Source organism: Sciurus vulgaris (genome assembly GCF_902686455.1).
Source record: "Sciurus vulgaris genome assembly, chromosome: 7".
Classification (NCBI taxonomy): Eukaryota; Metazoa; Chordata; class Mammalia; order Rodentia; family Sciuridae; genus Sciurus; species Sciurus vulgaris.
The window spans coordinates 53,194,337-53,214,425 of record NC_136467.1 but is presented as its reverse complement, the minus strand read 5'-3'; the positions used below and the strand labels follow the sequence as shown (position 1 = coordinate 53,214,425).

At 44.5% G+C, this 20,089-nt stretch overlaps 1 protein-coding gene across 1 annotated transcript in view; it reads right to left on the bottom strand.

Moving 5' to 3' along the window:
• TRAF3IP2 (TRAF3 interacting protein 2) overlaps nucleotides 1-600 on the bottom strand; it is a 40,694-nt gene extending 40,094 nt beyond the window's left edge. Inside the window, exon 1 of the mRNA XM_079149135.1 lies at nucleotides 232-600. The gene's annotated coding sequence lies outside the window, so the exon portion shown is untranslated. The remainder of the gene's footprint in view (nucleotides 1-231) is intronic.
• Between the last annotated feature and the right edge of the window lie 19,489 nt (nucleotides 601-20,089).

Sequence of the window (20,089 nt, the reverse complement as noted above, 5' to 3'; positions counted from 1 at the left end):
AGTTAATCTCAGCTCGCCTGTCTGAAACACTAAACCAGCAACACATACTGGCTGCAGAAACTTACTGTCATCTTCTCGGTCCAAGCTCGTCTCCCTACCAAGTTAAAGGTGGAGAGAGGAGGGCGGAGAAAGTGAGGAAACGTAGGGGCAGAACATTTCAACAAAGGAGAAAACAGCGTTTTGGAAAATGGGTCAGTGGTTAAGAAATCAGAGGAGGCAGGCAGCACTTACCTTAGGTCCACTACGGACAGACAGACTGGGGCCCAAGGGGTGGTCACGCTCTCTGCTTCTCTCTCCCTCTTGGGTGTCTTGGGTCTCTCTCTCGCCTTCTCCAGGCCCAGGTAAGTTGTAGAACAGGCTCTGAAGCAGGAAGTGGAAGTTGTATGCAAATCTCTACAGAGGCTAGGAAGCCTCTGCTCAGAAATCTCCCTGTGGGCAGTGAATCAACGGCTAAGTCACTTTATTTCTTAAAACAGAAACCTCCTTCATTCACTAGAAAAAGCCAGTGACCAATTAGGCTGTATTTTTGTTTTCACCACCCAGCTATGAAACTTCGGAGGAATGCTCTGGGCTGTGGGGTTAGACTAGTGCCCTCCCTGGGAAGGTGACTGGGAGGAGACAACTTGGGTATTAAGGTTGCTAATGCATTTGCAGCTTCTAACAGGGAGACTGGGGACAGGTGATGGGGAGGAATGGCAAATAAGAGCTTCTGATTGTCTCCCCTAACTGCTTAAAACATTTGCTGCCCATGACCGTGGAGGGGCCAGGTACTGCCCATGGTCCCCTCCATACCCGCCCCCCGCCACTGTCCTCCTCTGACTTCCCATTTCTTGACCTCAGGTTAACTTCCTCCCCTTTCCATTGTTTAATCAGTAGCCTACAGAATCACTGCAGAAGGGCATGCTGGAGGCAGGATTATACCACAGCAGCATGTACGTATATAGATGCAGCAGAGGATGATGGGAGTCACATCAGTGGGAGTTTTGGAGCCAGAGGGCCTGGGTATGAACCAGCCATTCCACTGGCTGGCTGGGCTCCCCACACAGTGCTCCTGCTAGACTTGGCTGCTTGCTGAAGAAGTCCAAGGTCAGCCCATTATGCTGGCTGTCTCTCCACCCTCGTGCAAGGTTCAGGCCCCAGAGCATCCCCATCCAGATTGTGCCCGGTTCTGCTTGAGTATGACACCTGAAGCAGGTCGTTCAACATTCTACAGAGAAAGTGTGGCTTTTTAAAAATAGTATAACAAAGGCAATACATGTTTTGGTGTGTCTGTTTACAACAGAACACTGTTGCTGTTAAAAATCACAAATATTTATGTTTATTATTTCTACAAGCTAGCCTGGAAAAGTCACCTGAGATGTCATTTGGTGAAAAATATTATCTTATTCTTGCCAATGTATATGACAGAAGCACAGACACACACATAGATTTGTTTTATTCACCACTGGACCCTAGCACCTAGGGTGCTGCCCAGAACATTGCAGGCAATTACTATATATCTGTTACGTGATCAAATCACAAACGTCTAGAAGGATGCCAGACTAGTGGTGGTCACTTCAAGAGAGCAAGATTGAGGGAAATAAGTGAGAATGGAGGGATTTATTCTATGCACACATCTGGGTTGATTGCTTTTTTTCCACAAGCATGTAGTAATTTTTCATTAAAAATAGTTTTAAAAATTTTATAAGGTATTTATTACCTTGTCCTTGAACTCTATTTCAAAATTATTATCAGAACAATCTTTGGAGGTGTGGCAGCTGGGATTACAACTGAGCGGTGGAGTGCTTGCTTAAGATATCTGACACCTGGTTTGGCTGACAGCACTATAAGAAAAAAAAAAATCACTAGAATTATCTGTTGGGTGTAGGGGAAAATATCATTCTTTGTGGAATAGTTGGTACCAGGGTAGTTTGAAAAAGCTATCAGTTTTGAGAGATGAGAACAGACAAGAATAACATGGGGAGGAAACAGGCGGGAAAGCAAGGGAAGGGGAGAGATGAGAAGATCTTTCATTTCTCTTAGATGTCCTTGAATGGACTGGGAAAAACCTGGAACATGCTTCTGTCAAGGGCCACCTCTGGAACACCATCCATCAGGAAGAAAAAAGGGAACCTTTTCTTCTAGTTCTCTACCAACTGTTTCCAGGGATGAAGGATCTAAGGACTCTGTGGGAAGAGCATCAGTGCTGAAGTGCTGCTCTTAACTGCTGTTAGCTGGGCCTTTCTTCTCTCCAAATTTATCCTGAGCAGGAAGGCAGACACTTGGGAGAATGGCCTCGGCAGAGGCCCCTCCCGAAAAGCTGACTGAGGATATAAATGGCTTAGCATGTTCTGGACCTAAGAAATTTCTGTCTGAACATCCCTATGGCAGTTACAGTGAAATGTGGGTGCAGGGGGAATGTCAGGGAGACTGGGATACAAACACCTCTGGCCCCAGGGACTTCTCGCTGGCTTTCAGGCTAACACATCCTGCCTTGTAGTTTCCATCGCAGGGGAGCGAGGCTTCATTGAGGACCTGTTCGCACATTTAATCCTCCAAACAGTCCTGTGAGGTGCATTTGCCATCATCCCTCTTTACATCTGAGGAAACCGAGGCTCAAAGGCATTGGGTAACTTCTCCAAGGACACACAACTACCTGGTGGAGAAGGACTGATCCTGAGCATCTCACACCAGCTCCCTCCATTACTCACTTGCAGTCTGTTTCCTGTGTCCAGGTGGAGCACAGGGAATTTGTTTTCTTTGCACAACTCTTGACAACACTCAAGAGGAGAACGAAAGGTGTAGGCAATAAAAGGGTGGGGCTGTGACAGTGCCAGTCTCTCTGGTGCTGTTTATACTGTGACAGCTGCAGAATTAACAGGTAGAGCAGCTAAGGTGTGGGTGGGTCAGCCCTCCCTCTGGCCAAAAATCCAGGAGGGGAGAATTTGTGTCTGCTAGATTCTAGAGTTTGCTACATCTTCATTAGTTTGGGAAGCTATAACAATACCATAGACTGGGGGGCTGAAGCAAAAAACATTCATTTTTTTTTTAATAGTTCAGGACGTTGGGAAGTCCAACCAAGATCAAAGCACCAGCAGATTTGGTGTGTGGAAAACCCACTTCTTGGTACAAAGCCTTCTTCTTGGTGTGTCTTCATATGGCAGCAGAAGGGAGGAGTGCTGGCTGGGATCCCTTCTCTAGGGGTGCTAATCCCATTCATGAAGGCTCCACAGTCACGACTCAGTCCCCTCCAAAGGCGCCACCTCTCAATGCCATGTACCAGGGGTTTAGATTTCAACATATAACTAGGCGCTGTGGTGCATGCCTATAATCCCAGTGGAGGCTGAAGCAGGAGGATCACAAGTTCAAAGTCAGCCTCAGCATCTTAGCGAGGCTCTAAGCAACTCAGTGAGACCCTGTCTCAAAATTTAAAAAATAAAACAGGTGGGGGCAAGGAATGTGGTTCAGTGGTTGAGAGCTAATGGGGGTTCAATCTCTGGGTTCAATCTCTGGTAACACCCCCCACAAAAAAGTATTTCAACATATGACTTGGCCAGAGACACAAAAATTCAGTCCATAACTGTAGTTTTTGCAGAAGACATAATTAGATAAAGGTCAGTCCCCCAAACCTTTAAGTAAAACTAAATAAAACCATGAGACCTAATGCTCAGAACTCTCCATTCATGCATATGATTAAGTTAAATCAGTCACAGTAAGAGAGTAACAATAGTTACCACTAACATAATAGAAAGATCATGACAATATACCATAAAATTATTGGCATCACTACTCTTGCACTTTGAGATGGTCATTCAGTAAAACAAGGGTTATATGGACACACCATACTGCAACTGTCAATCTGATATCTGAGATGACTGTCAAGTAACTAATGGGTGTGTAGAATATACAGCCAGGATATGCTGGACAGAAGTATGCTTCGTGGGTAGATGGAGTGGACAGTGCAAAATTTCATGTCGCTACTCAGAATGATGTGCAATTTAAAACTTAACAACTATTTATTTCTGGAATTTTCTATTTAATATTTTTGAAGCACAGCTGACTTCATGTAATGAAGCCACAGATAAGAGGGGACTACTATATTTTGTTACACATGCAGGAACAGACTAAGAAGTTTCCTTCCCTTATTAAGTACAAATTTGTTTAGCTCCTTCCCCCAGAAAGGGGATATTGGGAGCAGCAGATTTATCAAGCTACAAAATATTCTGTTAAACCTTTACCCAGGGACAATGGGTACCTACTCACTTTACATTTGCATATTTAAAGAGGAGCATTCCAAAGTTCTGGGGAAAGTCAAAGATTACTTACTGGTTCCAAAGTGACTCTCCATGGTCACCTGAACTCTAAAACTTATTAAATCCTGTACATTGGAATCCATGTTACTATCCAGTAATAGCAACTGACCTTCAGATAGTACTTACTAATGTGCCAGCAATGTTCTCAGCACTTTGTCTGCATTGTTCATTTAATGTTCACAGCACCTCTGTGAGGTAGGCTCTATAAGATTGGCTACCCTTTATTGAGTATCTATTATGTGCCAGGTAATTTTATTATCTATATAATATGGTAGAGATATTTATTTCAGACAGCTGCTTCCCTCAAAAACAAAAAAGCAGATAGAGGGGCTGGGGTTGTGGCTCAAAAGTGGAGTGCTTGCCTGGCATGTGTGAGGCCCTGAGTTCCATTTTCAGCACCGCATACAGATAGATAGATAAATAAATAAATAAAATGAGGGCCCATTGACGGCTAAAAAATTATTAAAAAAAAAAAAAAAAAAAAACAAGTAGAGATCAGAATCTGCTTTCTGTGGGGCCTGAACACAGCAGGGCAGGGCAGAGGAGAGTGGAGTGTTGGGAAAGGGTCAAAGGGACAATGACAAAGTAGCCTGGACTCCAGCAGAAGAGGTGGAAGAGACATTGCAGTGTGTTGCAGTGTGGCAGCAAGGGCCTTTTTGAAACAGTGTGACAGCAAGAGAGTGGGAGGGACAGGGAGGAACTTCAACTCCTTTGCTCTGTGACCAATCATTATGTAAGTTCCTGTGTCTACTTAGAAAATGTGCAGTAAAATCTACCCCATTCTTCAAGTCTTATCTAGTTGCATTTACTCAATTATTTGGCTTTTAGGTATGTTCATGAGCAGCTTTATTTTGTTTAAAAAGTCAGATGGTTACCATGAAAAAACAGCAGAAATTAACAACTGTTGGTGAAGATACGAAAAAATCGGAACTCTTGTGCGTTGTTGATGAAGATGGAAAATGGTACCACTGCTGTGGAAAGCAGCATGATAGTTCCTCAAAAATCAAACACAGAATTACCATATGACCCAGCAAGTCCACTTTAGGAGAAGTGGGGACTTGAATAGGTCTCTGTATCCTTGTGTCCATAGTTGAGATGTAGAAACAACCCAGATGTCTATCAAGAGATAGACACCTAAATAAAATATGGTACATACATAGACTGGAATATTATTCAACCTTACATTGGAGTCAAGTCCTGACACATGGTATAACATGGATGAACCTGAGGATGTATACTTAATAAAATAAGCCAGTCACAAAAAGACAAACACTGTGATCCACTTATATGAGCTACCTAGAGCAGTCAAATTTACAGAGACAGAAATTGGACTGGTGGTTGCTTGGGGATTGGGGAGGGGAAACAAGGAGTTGTTTTTGGAGTACAGAGTTTTGGTTCTGCAAGATAAAAAGACTTCTGGAGCAGGATGATGGAGGTGGTCATGTGAATGAACCTAATGCCACTGAACTACATACTCCAACTGGTGAAGATGGTAAGCATTATATGTATTTCAGCACAATTTAAAAAGGAATCCCTGCCCTGGGAGGTTGGTTGTGTTATTTTCACTTTACGGTGAGATTAAGGTGCAGAGCAGTCAGGTAGCTTGTCAGGGCTGGGTTTCAAGTCGGATCTGACTCCCAGTGTACCATGCTGTTTCTGCACTGTGCGGTGAGGTACCCGCCACTCAAGGAGCAACAGAGGGCACCAGGCACATGCCAGTGTCACAGAGATTGACCTTGGGCAGCCTGCGCCTCTCCTTTCTGTGCCCTTTCCCTTTTGAGACTACCTTCCTCTGACGCTGATTTTCCTCCTCTTCAAATCCCCTCATCTGCCTTTCCCTCATCAAACTGTGCTCTCAAGAAAACCAAAACAAAAAACTGATCCCTCATTTATACCTAAATTACATGTTGTGAATTCAAATCAGGCACTACCTCTCTGAGGGATGCTAGCATTTTAAGCTGCATCACCTGTATGACAGGAAGAGCTTTGTTCCATATTTAAGGACTTCCAAGAGTCGGGGAGCAAGTGGGGAGGAACCAGGGGCAGTGGTAGCAGTAGGGCAGAAATAACCCAAGAAATGCATTAAGAGGTGGAAACTTCAGGCACAAAGTTAAACAGGAGGTATATTTAGTAGGCAGGCAGATCTTCAGGGTTGTACAAAGATACCAAGTGTGGGTGGAAGGAGTTCCATAGCTGCACAGTTCATGTCCAACTCTTCTCTTGAGCAAGCAGGGCTGCTTGATTTCCAGCCTCCAAACTCTTGTTCATCCTCAGAACTATGTGCACTCTGGAAAAGAGAATGTGGAGGGTTGATTTCCTCAGGGTGTCGTGTCCCTGGCATTTCTCAGTACCTCTTCTCTACTTGTTCCATTGTAAAATCCCAAGCAGCAGGGTGTGGCAGCTAGAGATCCCTGTCCATAAGTCTGAGCAATGAAGATTCCTTTAGCAACAAGAATGCATTTTCTCCCATGCCTGTAATCCCAGGGACTGGGGAGGCTGACACAGGAGGATCTGGAGTTCAAAACTAGCCTCAGCAATGGTGAGGCACTAAGCAACTCAGAGAGACCCTGTCTCTAAATAAAAATACAAAATAGGGCTGGGGATGTGGCTTAGTGATTGAGTGCCCCTGAGTTCAATCCCCACTACCAAAAAAATGCATTTTCACTGGGCGTGGTGGCATTGTAATCCCAGCAGCTGGGGAGGTTGAGACAGGAGGATTGCCAGTTTGAGACCCGCCTCAGCAACTTAGAGAGAACCTAAGCAGCTCGGTGAGATTCTGTCCCAAAATAAAAAGGGCTGGGGATGTGGCTCAGTGGTTAAGCACCACTGGTTTCAATCCCTGGTACTCTCCCCTCAAATCCCCAAAAAAGAAGGTATTTTTTGTACTCACTGGTTGGCATAGTGTGCTGTGTGGAACAGAGGCAAATCAGAGCAGTCCCACGGGCTGGAAAAGACACTGCTGACAGCATCCAGGTTGAAAGCCTAGGCTCTGAGGTAGGCTTCCTGGTTTGGGACCACCACCTCCTGCCAATTGAGGGACCTCAGGGAAATTTCTCAACTTCTCAGAACTCCAGCTTCTTAATCTGTATAATGGGGATAGTAAGGTGACTGTTTCATGGGGATGAAGCCTCTTCCCAGCTCACAGCTTGGTGGGTGGGGACCAGATATATATATATATATATATATATATATATATATATATATATATGTTTGGTTTTTTTTTTGGTACCAGGGATTGAACTCAGGGGCATTTAACCACTGAGCCACATCCCCAGCCCTAGTTTGTATTTTATTTAGAGAGAGGGTCTCACTGAGTTGCTTAGTGCCTTGCTCTTGCTGAGTCTGGCTTTGAACTTGAGATCCTCCTCTCTCAGGCTCCCTAGCCACTGGGATTACAGGCATGCACCAGTGCACCAGGCCTGGGTATGTTTTATTCCCTCTAAGTCTCCTGTGCCCTCCTCAGCAGCACACACTGCACAACTGCACCCAGCTGCCCCTGTGGGGTTATTATGAGGATTAGATAAAATGACCTATGGGTTGTGTCTGCATTGTGCTCAATAAATATTAGCTACTATCGTAATAATAAATATTAAATAAATGCAGAACTCCATTAGTGTACTAAGAATCAGTTCTCAGTCAATACCATAAGGGAAAAACTTCAACAAAACAGGGGATAATACTAAAATATTCATATGTTGCAATAAGATGAATCTCCATGCTAACAATTGAATAAGAATTGATTGTATGTCAGGGCATTTACTACAAATCAGAGATTCCAATTACATGGGAGGATGCAACGGAGGGACCAAAGGTGGAAGCACGAATCTCTGAATCTCTGGAGAGTTTTGCGGGCCCTGCCCTCTGCTCTGGGGAACAGGCTGGTCTCACCACAGGAGATCTCTGGCAGCAGCAGAATGGCTGTCATTCTAAGCTTGCTGCCTCCACACTGACACCCTCCTGACATGAGAAAAAATAATGTATTCTAATAATTTAAAAGATTTCCTCTTTCAGCTTTGCCAAGATGGCAGAATGTATATAACCGCTAAGTGTGAATGAGTGGTGATGCTATATATAAGAAAGAGGTTCTTAGAATTGCAGCTTAAAAACATAAGGCCAGGAAGTGTAGTGTACTCTGTGTGTGTGAGAGAGAGAGATTTCATGTTTAGATTATGCACAAAACCTCAAAAAACAAAACCAAAAACCCAACAACCCCTTTATTCTGAAAAAGTTAGTTCAGTGTCTTTCAGTTCATTCTTGCTGGTAATTACTCAGTCTTCTGGCTTCTGTCCCTCCTTCTCTGACTAGGATCTGGATGTGGGGGAAAGTCTGCAAGGCTTCCTGTTAGTGAGCACAAGGCCTCAGGTCCATATGGGGCTTTTCTGACCTCTGTGGGAATAGTCTTGGTGGCCCCCTGCCCTCTGAAGATGTGACAGTCAGTGATGTAGCTGGTCCCCTTCTGAGCTTACCTGGGCTTTCCAGGAAGGTAAGCTGACTTGTTCCTCAACTTTCCCATGAGACTTTCAAGAAACCAAAACAGCTTGGTGTAGCTCAGTCCTGTTCAGGTTGTTGGGTTGTGTTGAACCCTAATGTCCATTCTCTTCTTCTGCCATAGTAATAGAATTTTAGTTGGGTAAATGGCTACCCAGAGAAAGACTGCATTACTCAACCTTCCCTGTAGTAGTTACAGCCATGCGGCTAAGCTCCTGTCCACCAAGAATGTGCGACTCTTTAGCCACACCATCCTCTTTTTCGTTGGCTAGAATATGGACTTAGTGTTGGTGGTGAGCTGGTTGGGATCATGTGGTTGATGGTAACACCCCAGGGATGACAGAGCAACAAAGTAGAAGGAGTCTAAGTCCCTGAAAACACCAGGCCCTGTATCCTAGCTCTATAATTTTATACAAAACTCCTATTTGACACTGACTTGATTATCCTATTGGGATTTTCCCACCAAGATTGAATCTCCGCTCTCCTCTTCCCTCACCCAGTTTAAGAGCATTTGTTCCCCTCCTCCAGTCCCCCAAGCACCCCTAACTAAGGTTGGAAGGTGTAACCCCGTTTTTTTTGCGGGGGCGGGGGTTGCTGGGGATGGAACCCAGGGCCTTATGCTTACAAGGCAAGCTTCTACCGACTGAGCTATCTCCCCAGCCCCTGTAATCCTGTTCTTAAGGATTGGGAGTAATTGATGGTAACAGTGAGTCATCGTCTGTAAGCAAGGCTCGGAAAAGAGGTGAAAATTTCAGATGGGGCATTGCAATTCCATAAAGCCCCTCCTACATTTGTAGGGATGGGGCAAGAGTTCAAATGGAGATCCCTATTCTTCACTTCCTTCTCTTCCTAACACTGATTTCATCCTATACGTGAAGGACCTTGTGTGTGACTACCCAGACCTATGTTTGAACTCTGTGTTTTCCCTGTAGAGAACCAGGAAATTCCATGGCTCTGGCAAGACAGAAGCTCATTGTGGATGCACTGAGTGGCCCATGCAGTGGTGCTGGCTAGGGCAGGCTCTTGAGAGCAACTCTGCCTGTCTCTTCTCAACTCCACCTCTGGTGACATTGCTCTGGTAGTTTGAAATCAGCTACGGTGGGAATATTTACACTTTGGAAATTGGCAAACCCTCAAATCAGATTTTTGATTTCCTAAAGAGCTGGTATACATCCACTGCCCCATGAATGCCTCACTGCAGGCATGGGGCATAGCCAGAGAAAGGCCAGGCAGGGCCCTTGAAGCCAGTGGTTTCCAAATTTTGCTACATTTTAGAATCTCCTGAGAGCTCTGGTGGTTGGGAAATGGGTATTTTAAAATACTTCCCAAATAATTCCAATACATACCCTAAGTTATAGACTAATACTCTAAAATATCTCTTATCAAAATACAGCATGCAGGTTGTGGCTCAGTGGTAGAATGCTTGCCTGGCATGTGTGAGGCACTGGGTTCGATTCTCAGCAGTGCATATAAATAAATGAATAAAATAAAGGTCCATCAACAGCTAAAAACAAAGTTAAAAAAATTAGCATGTGTGGGTTGGGGGTATAGTGCAGTGGTATAACTCTTGTCTATCTGTGTCAGAGTCTGGGTTTGAAAAAAAAATTAGTGTACATGTAAATTGCTTGGGGATCTTTTAAATGACAGATTCTGGTTCAGTAAGTTTGGGCTGGGCTGGGGACTCCGCCTGCCTTCCTTCCTTCCTTCCTTCCTTCCTTCCTTCCTTCCTTCCTTCCTTCCTTCCTTCCTTCCTTCCTTCATTTCTTTCTTTCTTTCTTAATATCAGGGATTGAACCCAGGAGCACTTAACCACTGAGCCACATTCCCAGCCCTTTTTATTTTGAGACAGGATCTCACTGAACTGCTTAGGTCTTTGCTAAGTCCTGAGGCTGGTCTTGAACTTCCAATCCTCCTACCTCATCCTGTGGAGCTGCTGGGTTACAGTGGTGCACTGCGGCACCCAGTTGGGACTCCATTTCTAACAAACTCTCGGGTGCTCACAAGGTTGCTCTTCTGTGGACCACAATCTGAGTAGCAGGGGTCTAACACATAGTTCCCAAGGGGGTTCTGCTATTCTGAGGACCCTCAGCTTTGCCGATCATGGGGGATTTCTCACTGGAATTTTTCCTTAAGCTCTAGTCTCAGCAATTTTCAGGAGACTACTCTGACCCCTTTTTCCCTATCTGGGTTATGGGGCAACATTATCCCTGGAAATAAAGGGAACGTCACCCATTTCCTGCCATCCCATAAGCAGATCAGTTCTCCCAGATTATTACAAGGCTGGGAGTGGGGTGGGGGGAAGGAAGGGAGGTGGTGGAAGGAAACCTCACTTTCATAACCAAGTCGGTATTTTTCTAAACAATCGATCTATTTTCCTCTTGTTCCCCCTACCCACCCACCCTAGACATCCAGAATTCAGATACACAACTATGGTCATTCATATTTTATATCTGTTGTTTTTCTTTTTCTTTTTTTCCCTAAGCTATCAGTAGATGTTGTTTATTATTAGTGGATATAGCTCAGTTGGTAGAGTGCTTGCCATATATGCACAAGCACCACCAAAAAATAAAATTAAAAAATCTGTTGTTTTCTTTCTCGTTACATTGGCAAAGACGGAAGCTTAGTGATGAGGTCCCTGCGCCAGTGTGAAGGACCTGCACCCAGCACCCATGTGGGATGAGAACGAACCAGGATGTGCAGAAGAGGGGCCGGGCCAAGGGGCCAGTACAGAATCCTTCCTTCATGCAGACTGAGAATCATCACCAGACCCTCAGCAAAGAGAAACAGAGGGCTTAACTCAGAACAAACATTGACACTAAATCTTTCATTGTTTATTGTGTAAAAGCACAACTGGAGACTAATGAGACTACACCTAATTCTTCCTAGAGACCGTGGGTTCAAGTCTTGTACTACTGAAAGTCTTGAGTTAAAGAAATCTCCCCGGGGTTTATATAGATGGAGATCTGGACAGAAGTGACCCTACCTGATTCCCAGGATTATATTTCAGATGCACGCAGAGGCTTCCTGAGACTGGTAGCACTTTAAATGGATCTGCTGCAGTGAGAGGTGTCTGTCTCAGCAAGTTCAAATTCAAGGCCAGTCCCTGCTATGCAATGTTGCAGGTTGGCCTCGCCCAGGAGAGACCTGTTTGGGGATGTAGCTCATACTGATGGGAAGTTAGAGCTAACCTAAGCTCCTGGGTTGTCTCCCAGTGCCCTGACACCCGCAGAGTTCTGTTTTACAGGCCGTACATTTTACCAAAACTTGGCTTGAAGAGAGAGAGTCTTGGTTATGGGCCAAGTTGGAGCATTCATTAAGCAGGGATTTTCTGTCCAGCATTTGACATAACAACAGCTTTGCTTCAGGTCAGGGGCTGCAGTCACTGGCACTGGTTTTCCTATACAAAGGCATGATATTCCCAAGGTAACTGGAGAGCCTCATGTCCTCATGTTGTCCTGGAATCACCTTTTCTATTAATCTCCACCAGAAATAGCTGCAGCCCCCGCCTCATTTCCTGTAAGATTTCTGAAGTGCCTCACAGTCGCCTTACACTCTGAGTACATGCTCCCACGGAATATGGGTGCAGCTCATCTTCCCCACATTTAGAGATCCCCTCTTCTGACTGTTCCTCCTATTCTCTGCATTTGCCTAAAGGACCAAGGTCACAATCCTGTTGCACATTACAGACTTTAATTGAAAGTTTAGAGGCAATAGAGGGGCATCATGGCTCATGGCAGATGAAGAAACAGTTTAAAATGGAGTCTGAGGCAGTCTAAGCTTCACTGGCCATCTTTGCCTTGGCAAATATCTCACTGCTTACCTTTTTTTTTTTTTAATAAAGTTTTTAAAAAATATCTTTTAGATGTTGAAAGACCTTTATTTTATTCATTTATTTATACGTGGTACTAAGGATCGAACCCAGTGTCTTGCCAGGCAAGTGCTCCACCACTCAGCCACAATCCCAGGGCTCTCTACTTATCTTTCACCTCTGGGTGGGGTCCCCTCTCTTCAGAGACACCCTTCTCCCTCCTTTCAGAACTTTAGACCTGTGTCAGCACCACCTGGGCAAGACAAGATTCTTTCAATTTTATGAGAAAGTCCCATCCAGTGCCTCTTTGTGGGGGGAAATCTCTCCTTCCTGACCATTGCTGGCCATCTTGTCCTCATAACAGCCACATCTCGTAAAGGTACAGTAATTCCATAAGCAGCCTCTACCACTGAAGTAAACACTGTCCACCAAAGGCCAAAAGAAGCCATTGTTTTGTCTTTTCATAATGTTTTTTTCTTTTTCTTACTTCAGAAACCTTGGGAGTAATTAAACATCAGGCAACAGTTAGTTTGGTGGTTCTTCAGAAAGTTAAACAGAAAGACAACATGATCCAGCAGTTCCATTTCTGGGTAGAGACCTGAAAACCTTGAAAGCAGAGACTTGAACAGATGTTTGTACACCCACGTTCACAGCAGCATGGTTCACAGCAGTTAAAAGGTGCCAACGACCCAAATGTCCACCATCAACAGTGGAAAAACAAAATGTGGTGTATTTATACAATGGAATATGATACGACCTTAGAAAGAACTCTAATGCCAACACATACTATATCTTGGATGAATCTTGGTAACATCATGTAAAGTAAAATAAGCCAGACACCTCAGGACAGTTGTGTGATTCCAGTTATATAAGGTATCAGAGCCACCAAATTCATAGGGACAGAATGGAGGGAGGGGTGCTTTTCAGGAGATGGGGGAGGGGCAATTGAGAAGTCATGGTTGAATGGATAGATACACAATTTCAGTTTGGGTAATAGAAAAGTTCCGGAAATTGATAGTCACACAACACTAATGTACTTAATGCCACAGAGTCGTACACCTAGTGACCAAAAAAAAAAAAAAAAAAAAAAAAAAAGAAATGGTTAAAAGGTAAATTTATGCTATGTCTTTTTTTTTTTTTTTTTGGTACTGCTAGGACGGGGGATTGAAACTAGGGGCACTGGGAATTGAAACCAGGGGCACTTAACCACTGAGACACATCCCCAGTCTTTTGTTTATATTTTATTTAGGGACAGGGTCTTACTGAGTTGCTTAGGGCCTCACTAAGTTGCTGAAGCTGTCTTTGAACTCGTGATCCTCCTGGCTCAGCCTCCTGAGCTGTTTGGACTACAAGTGTGTGCCACCAAGCCCAGCATGCTATGTCCATTTTGTTCCAAATTTAAAACCCACAAATTAAGAGTCTTGGCTCTTTCATCTTCTACACCCTCAAGCAAGGCCCTCCCCTCATGTCCCTGGAGAGTCCCAGAAGGGACAGGTAGGGGCCAAGGGCAGGGTGCTCTGGCTATTACACACACAGCTGTGCCTGGGGAGTGGGCGGGGCTGTTTTTCAGATTCCTCTTCCCTTCCACACTCTGCATATAGCCTTGGCTCACAGGTAAGCCTGCCTTCAAAAGATCCCAAATGTTTTGCTGCTTTTAGTTTTCACCTGACTTGATGGAGGAGAAGCCGGCTCCCTCCCTGGGATTAATATTCACAACAAGCAGTGAGCGATTAATTTAAGCAGTTGAAATTTATTGTGTGCTCACCCCTAATTCAGAGCCAGCTTCTGCTGGGTGTTTATTTTTCACTGCTGATGCATTGCACACGACAGCCCCGAGCATCTGAATTTAAAGCACACCCACCATTGTACAGGGTGCACAATGGCGCACCCTCTTCCTCTGGCCTGGCCCCCTGAAATCTACAGAAATTTGAGGTCCACACTGAGTCTCAGGAAAGGTAATTCTTGATTGATGGCTTCTGGGAATAGCTGGGAGTCTGGAGTCTCATGCTCGGTGCATGGAGCTGGTGACTCATTTCTTTTCAGGGGGCTTCAGTCAATAAATTCTGACTCTAACTTACACGCACACCCCACCCCCACTTCCCGGCTGTCACAGAAACAGCCAAGGAGTCTGAGGCTGTCTCTCAAACTGAGCAGGAAACACCCTGTGTGGTGTTCATCTGAATTCAGGGCTGCACATGTGCCATGAAACCCTCCCTGCCTCACCTTGCCTCACCTCGCCCCACTCCCCCACCCTGTGAAGTGACTGTCTAGAGAAGACTCTGACTTACTGGTGCCTAACAAGGCAGAACAAAGGCCCACGTGTTCATGGAGTTCCATTTGGAGTGCATGACAATTTCAGTGCACAAATGGAAAATGGAAAAAAAAAAAAAAAAAAAAAAAAAAAGCCTTGAAATCTATAGCTGGCTTTTATCAAACCAGAACTTGTAGCTCTCAGCTGACAATCAGCCAGCAGCTAAAGCCCACGAGGGACAGTTCTTACTTGCAGCTTCTGGCTGGCTATTAGCTACCAGCAGCCTCCTGACCCTTTTTCCAGGGAAGTAACAGCTGGCAGCTGACAAAGGCGCTGGCAGAGTGGGCAGCTTTGGCTTCTCTGGGAACAGATATAAGATTGGCAGGAAGTAAGGCATTTAGAATATGACAATTATAAGCATTTTTCACTTGCCTTTCTTTATTATGCTTTTGGATTCTGGCTCTGATTGCTAAAATGTATTACGTGCTAAGGAGCTTTGATAGTATTGTTTTTGAAAAGTAGATGTCCCAGCTCTTTCCCTGTGACAAACACCAGTCCAGATAACGGCTCATTCTGTGAGTGTTTTATACTTAGCCCTCTTTCAAACAATTCTTAATAACCAAAGTGATAGGCTAATAGCCATGAGATTATATGAGCTTAAGTGTGGTGCTGTTGACTAATTAAAATACAGCGTTAGCCAGGCACTGGGGCACCTGCCTGTAATCCCAGTGACTTGGGGAGCTGAGGCAGGAGGATCACACGTTTGAGGCCAGCACAGGCAACTTAGTGAGACCCTGTTTCAAAATTGAAAAAATTCTTAAAAAAGGGCTTGGGACGTAGTACAGTGATAAAGTACTTGCCCAGCATGCTTGAGGCCCGGGGTTCTATCACTAATACCTCAAGGAAACAAGCCAACACAGCTTTAGCCCACTCAGGCCTGTTGGGCAGGGCCTTCTGAGGTGTCCCAGAAGTAGGGGAGAAATGGGAACTGAGATGAAGTGTAGACGGATTCAGTGGAAATAGATTGGGATGAAGATCAATATACTGAAAAGAAAAAACTTTTTTTTTTTTTTTTTTGAGACGAAGTTTAACTATGTTGCCCAGGCTGGTCTCCAACTCATGGGCTCAAGTGATCCTTCCCACTTCAGCCTCCTGAGTAGTTGGGACTGCAGGTGCATGTCACCATACCTAGTACTCTTATGAAAAGTTTTCACTAAGATGTAGCTTTTCGAAGTAATGCTTGTGTCAACAGCACCAGCTAGATAAGGAGAAGAAGCCTAGGTTCTGACCCTCAAGTAACCTGTAGGAGAGACATCCCCAGGTCAAAAAAACAGAACTAGATGGGAGAAATATGTTTTCATTACAAACTCAAATGGCACAAGTACAGGTATTTTTACTTAATAAGCTGAGAGTATTTTCAGAATATTGGATTCTTTTTCTTATGTTTTTGCCTAAGAAAGAAAATGAATCTATGTTGAGAGAAAAGCTCATCATTTTTCAAGATGGTGGATTGGGCACATGGGTTTCTATGCACTACTTCTCAAGGACCCATTGAAATGATGACAAAGACATAAACAAGGTAAAACCCTGAAACATGAAGAGAATTGATAGGGGAATCAGCAGGTTGCGGGAGAAGGACTTTCTAAATAAGTCCTTCTGTGCCATTCGCTTTTAAATCATGTACATATATTCAATAAAAAGTTTATTTTCAAGTAGGAAGGGACTTTGTTGTCCTGTTCCTATTCCAGTTTTTAATGAAGACCATGAGTTCTAACTGGGCATGGTGGCACACACCTGTAGTCCCAGCTGAGGCAAAGGGATTACATAAGCCCAGGAGTTTAAGGCCAGCCTGGGCAACATATTGAGATCCTGTCTGGAGAAAAACAAAACACAATAAGAAGACTTTCTCTGCAGGAGAGAAGCTGCCGCCCTATTTTCAACAGTCCCAGAGGAAGGCAACACTAGCAACAGGAGCCCCTTCAGAAACCGGGCGTTTCCTCCTCTGATGATCCACGCACAGCTGAAGGTGGTGACGCCCTGCCTGAAGGAGCTAATGCACACTCAGGGAGCAGCCCAGCTCCGTTCAATGAAATAAAATGTCCAGAACTGTCCTCTGGATGTTTCATGTGGCAACACATTTTATGTGTGATTAAGAAACAAAACAACAAAGTGGAGACTGTACTGAGCTCATCAAAGGACAATAGTTGCTGCTTGGTGAGAAAAGCTAGTGCTTTCATTCTATTTCTGGTGCTGTTAGGCTGACCCTGGGGAACCAAAGACATTTTGCACTGAAATGAAGAATAACATTTAACAGCTCTAGTCAGCCCACAGAAAAATTGTGAAATAGGCAAAGTTTGTTCTTAGGATTTTCCCATCCTCCTTTTTTTTGGGGTGGTGGGAGGTCTTTTTTCTTACCCTCCTTTGGTTCAGCCCCAAGGCACATACTGCTCCCTAAGTGCCAGGAAAACACAACGAGCTATTTTATACTAAAGTGTCATTGACTCCCTGTGAATCCTATCCCAAGGACATTTGCATTCTACATCAATCTGGATCCAATTAAGAGGAATACACTATACTATAATTTGAACAGGGAAAGGGTAATATAAAGAATTATAAACTGTAACAGGGGATTAAAGTAACAATTGGTTAGTAAGAAATAAAAAGAACTCCAAAGAATACAGGAGTGGCAGACGTAAGAAGCAACCACTACCCTCAGGGCTGAAATAGATGCTAAGGAAGAGTCCCCCAGGGCTAAGATCTGGACCTTGTCGAAGAGGGCATACTGCATGGCACAGAGAACACTGGGATGCCACACTGGTGAATATGCTGGAAATTGGCCCTCTAGTGGGTCAGAAAAAATTGGTGAGATATCTCACTATAGGTACTAGACTATAAAATCACTGAGGTGTGGGAAGCGCCAGGGTAACCGCTGGCCCTTGACTGGTGCTGGCCACTATGTATCCCATAGAAGTCAGGTGCTGGAGAAGCAGCCTGTGCTAGGAGCCCTGTAAGTGGCACGTGACTACCAAACCAGCATAAGGGCACCAGCACAGAAACCCCTTCCTCATGTAGGGTCTCTCCAGCGCCCTCTACTGCCAAGCCCAACATTACACCAATGGCAAGGGAAAAGTCAAGGGCACAGATTCATGTTCGAGGAGCATGCAATGAAGGATGAATTTGGAGCTGAGAATTGAACACTGGTACCCTTTTAGAGGAGAAAGAAAAGACAATGTTGAATTCTAACAGCAAGGTTTCAGAATAGGTGGACTAGAGGAGGTATTTTGCAGTAGGAGAGCTGCAAAAGGTCCATAAATCACACTGTGTAGGTGACATACATGTATATTAGAATTAAATGGAATTATTAAGTGTTGCTTTCAAGGCAGAACAGGCCTTGAATTCTTATGCTGTGGTTTAGATAGGAGGTGTTCCCCAAAATCTCCACGTGTAAAACAATACAAGAATTTTCATAAGTGAATTGATTAGATTATGATGTGTGACCTAATCTGTGGGGTGGATTAACTGGGTGGCAACTGTAGGCAGGTAGGGTGTAGCTGGAGTAAGTAGGTAACTTGAGGGTGTGTCTATGGGGTTCCTATTTTGTCCTTGGTAAGCAGAGCTGTCTCTCTCTCTCTCTCTTTCTCTCTCTCTCTCTCTCTCTGCTTCCTGGTTGCCATACTCTGAGTTGCTTCTTCCACCATGCCCTTCTGCCATGATGTCAGCCTCACCTTGGGCCCAGAGCTATGTAGTTACTGACAAAGGACTGAAACAAAGAGCCAGAACAAACTTTTCCTTCTCTAAATTGTTTTTGTCAGGTCTTTTGGTCACAAACATGTAAAGTTGGCTAAAACATCTTAGTTCAGGTTCACCTCCATTCTGAGATGTGTCTAGGACTGACTACATTCCCATCAATTTCATTTCTGATTTCAAGCACATGAGGAGGAAACATTCTCCAGACTTCTGTCCTTAGGCCGAACATGCAACAGGTTGTTGGTGATGTGTGAGCAGAGGTGATAATAAATGCCATGTGAGCAGAGGTAATAATAAATAAATAAATGTGAGCAGAGGTAATAATAAATGCCATGTCCAGATGTGGCCCCTAAAATGTCCCACTAGCTGGTCAGTTCACTGAAGGCTAGATGAAGGCAGAAGATCCAGTGGAGGACTCCAGTGAAGCTCTAGGGAATGGTAGAAGGGTGGAAAGAGCCTGCATCACAGTTCAGAGGAGAGACACTCAGTAGAGTTGCTTAGCCCACACTGGACATGACTGAATTGTATTAAGTCTGAGACCTCTGGGATCTTTGTTACTGAAGCTATAGAAAATTAACCTGACTGATACACTGGACAAATTAAGAACCTTAGGACTTTTTAAATCTTAAATAACAGAGAGATAGTACCCATCATTCCTTCTGTTTGAGCTTGTTAAAACAAGGAAGTTGGTCATATATTTTCTTTGGTTTTATGTCTTCTAAGTATGGACTACCTGAGTCCACAGATAATTTCCTGTGGCCCAATGTGGAGCATGAAACATGACAAGCTGGTTACTTGACGGAGCCAGGACTTCCTGAAAGTAAACATCAGGGCATGTTCTTTTCTCGCTTCGGGGAGTTAGTCATTGGTACAAACAGACTGGACAGGTGGGCACACATTCGAATGCACAGGACAATCTAACCTAGCGAAGGAGAAGGAGGCCGCTTTCCCTGTCATCTCTTGGTCTTGCTGCAGCAGGTGGCTGCACTCCTGGTCCATGCCAGGTGCCCACCGGAGGAGCCCCATGGGCCCTTTTCTCCATCATTCTCTGATGTGCAGAAACGGACTTGATCCCCTTCTACTTATATTTAGGAAATGCATCATTTCCCATGTTAGGTATGCATATTTTTATTAACCATGTATTTTATACCCACACGTCTACACATGCACGAGTACACACACACACACACTTTCCCTCCTGGCAAACCTCTCAGTATGTATGGACTCTTTTTGGGTATTTATGGGCCACCAAAGAAAGACATTGCACATGGGTTTTTTCCTATCTGCAAAACCTAGTGAGGTCTCTTGCTGCAGCCTCCTGGGATTTTATGGCTGTCAGGCTTTGAGGTTGACCAGGAGACACCTCTGAGATCACAGCTGGGGAGAGCCTATCGCCCCGACCTCTGCAATTTGAGGCCCTCTGGGGAAGTGCTCCGTCCTTGTGGGGGTTTCTTTATGTGACGCCAGCGGGGTTAGCATGGATCTCTTGAAGGTCTGCATCCT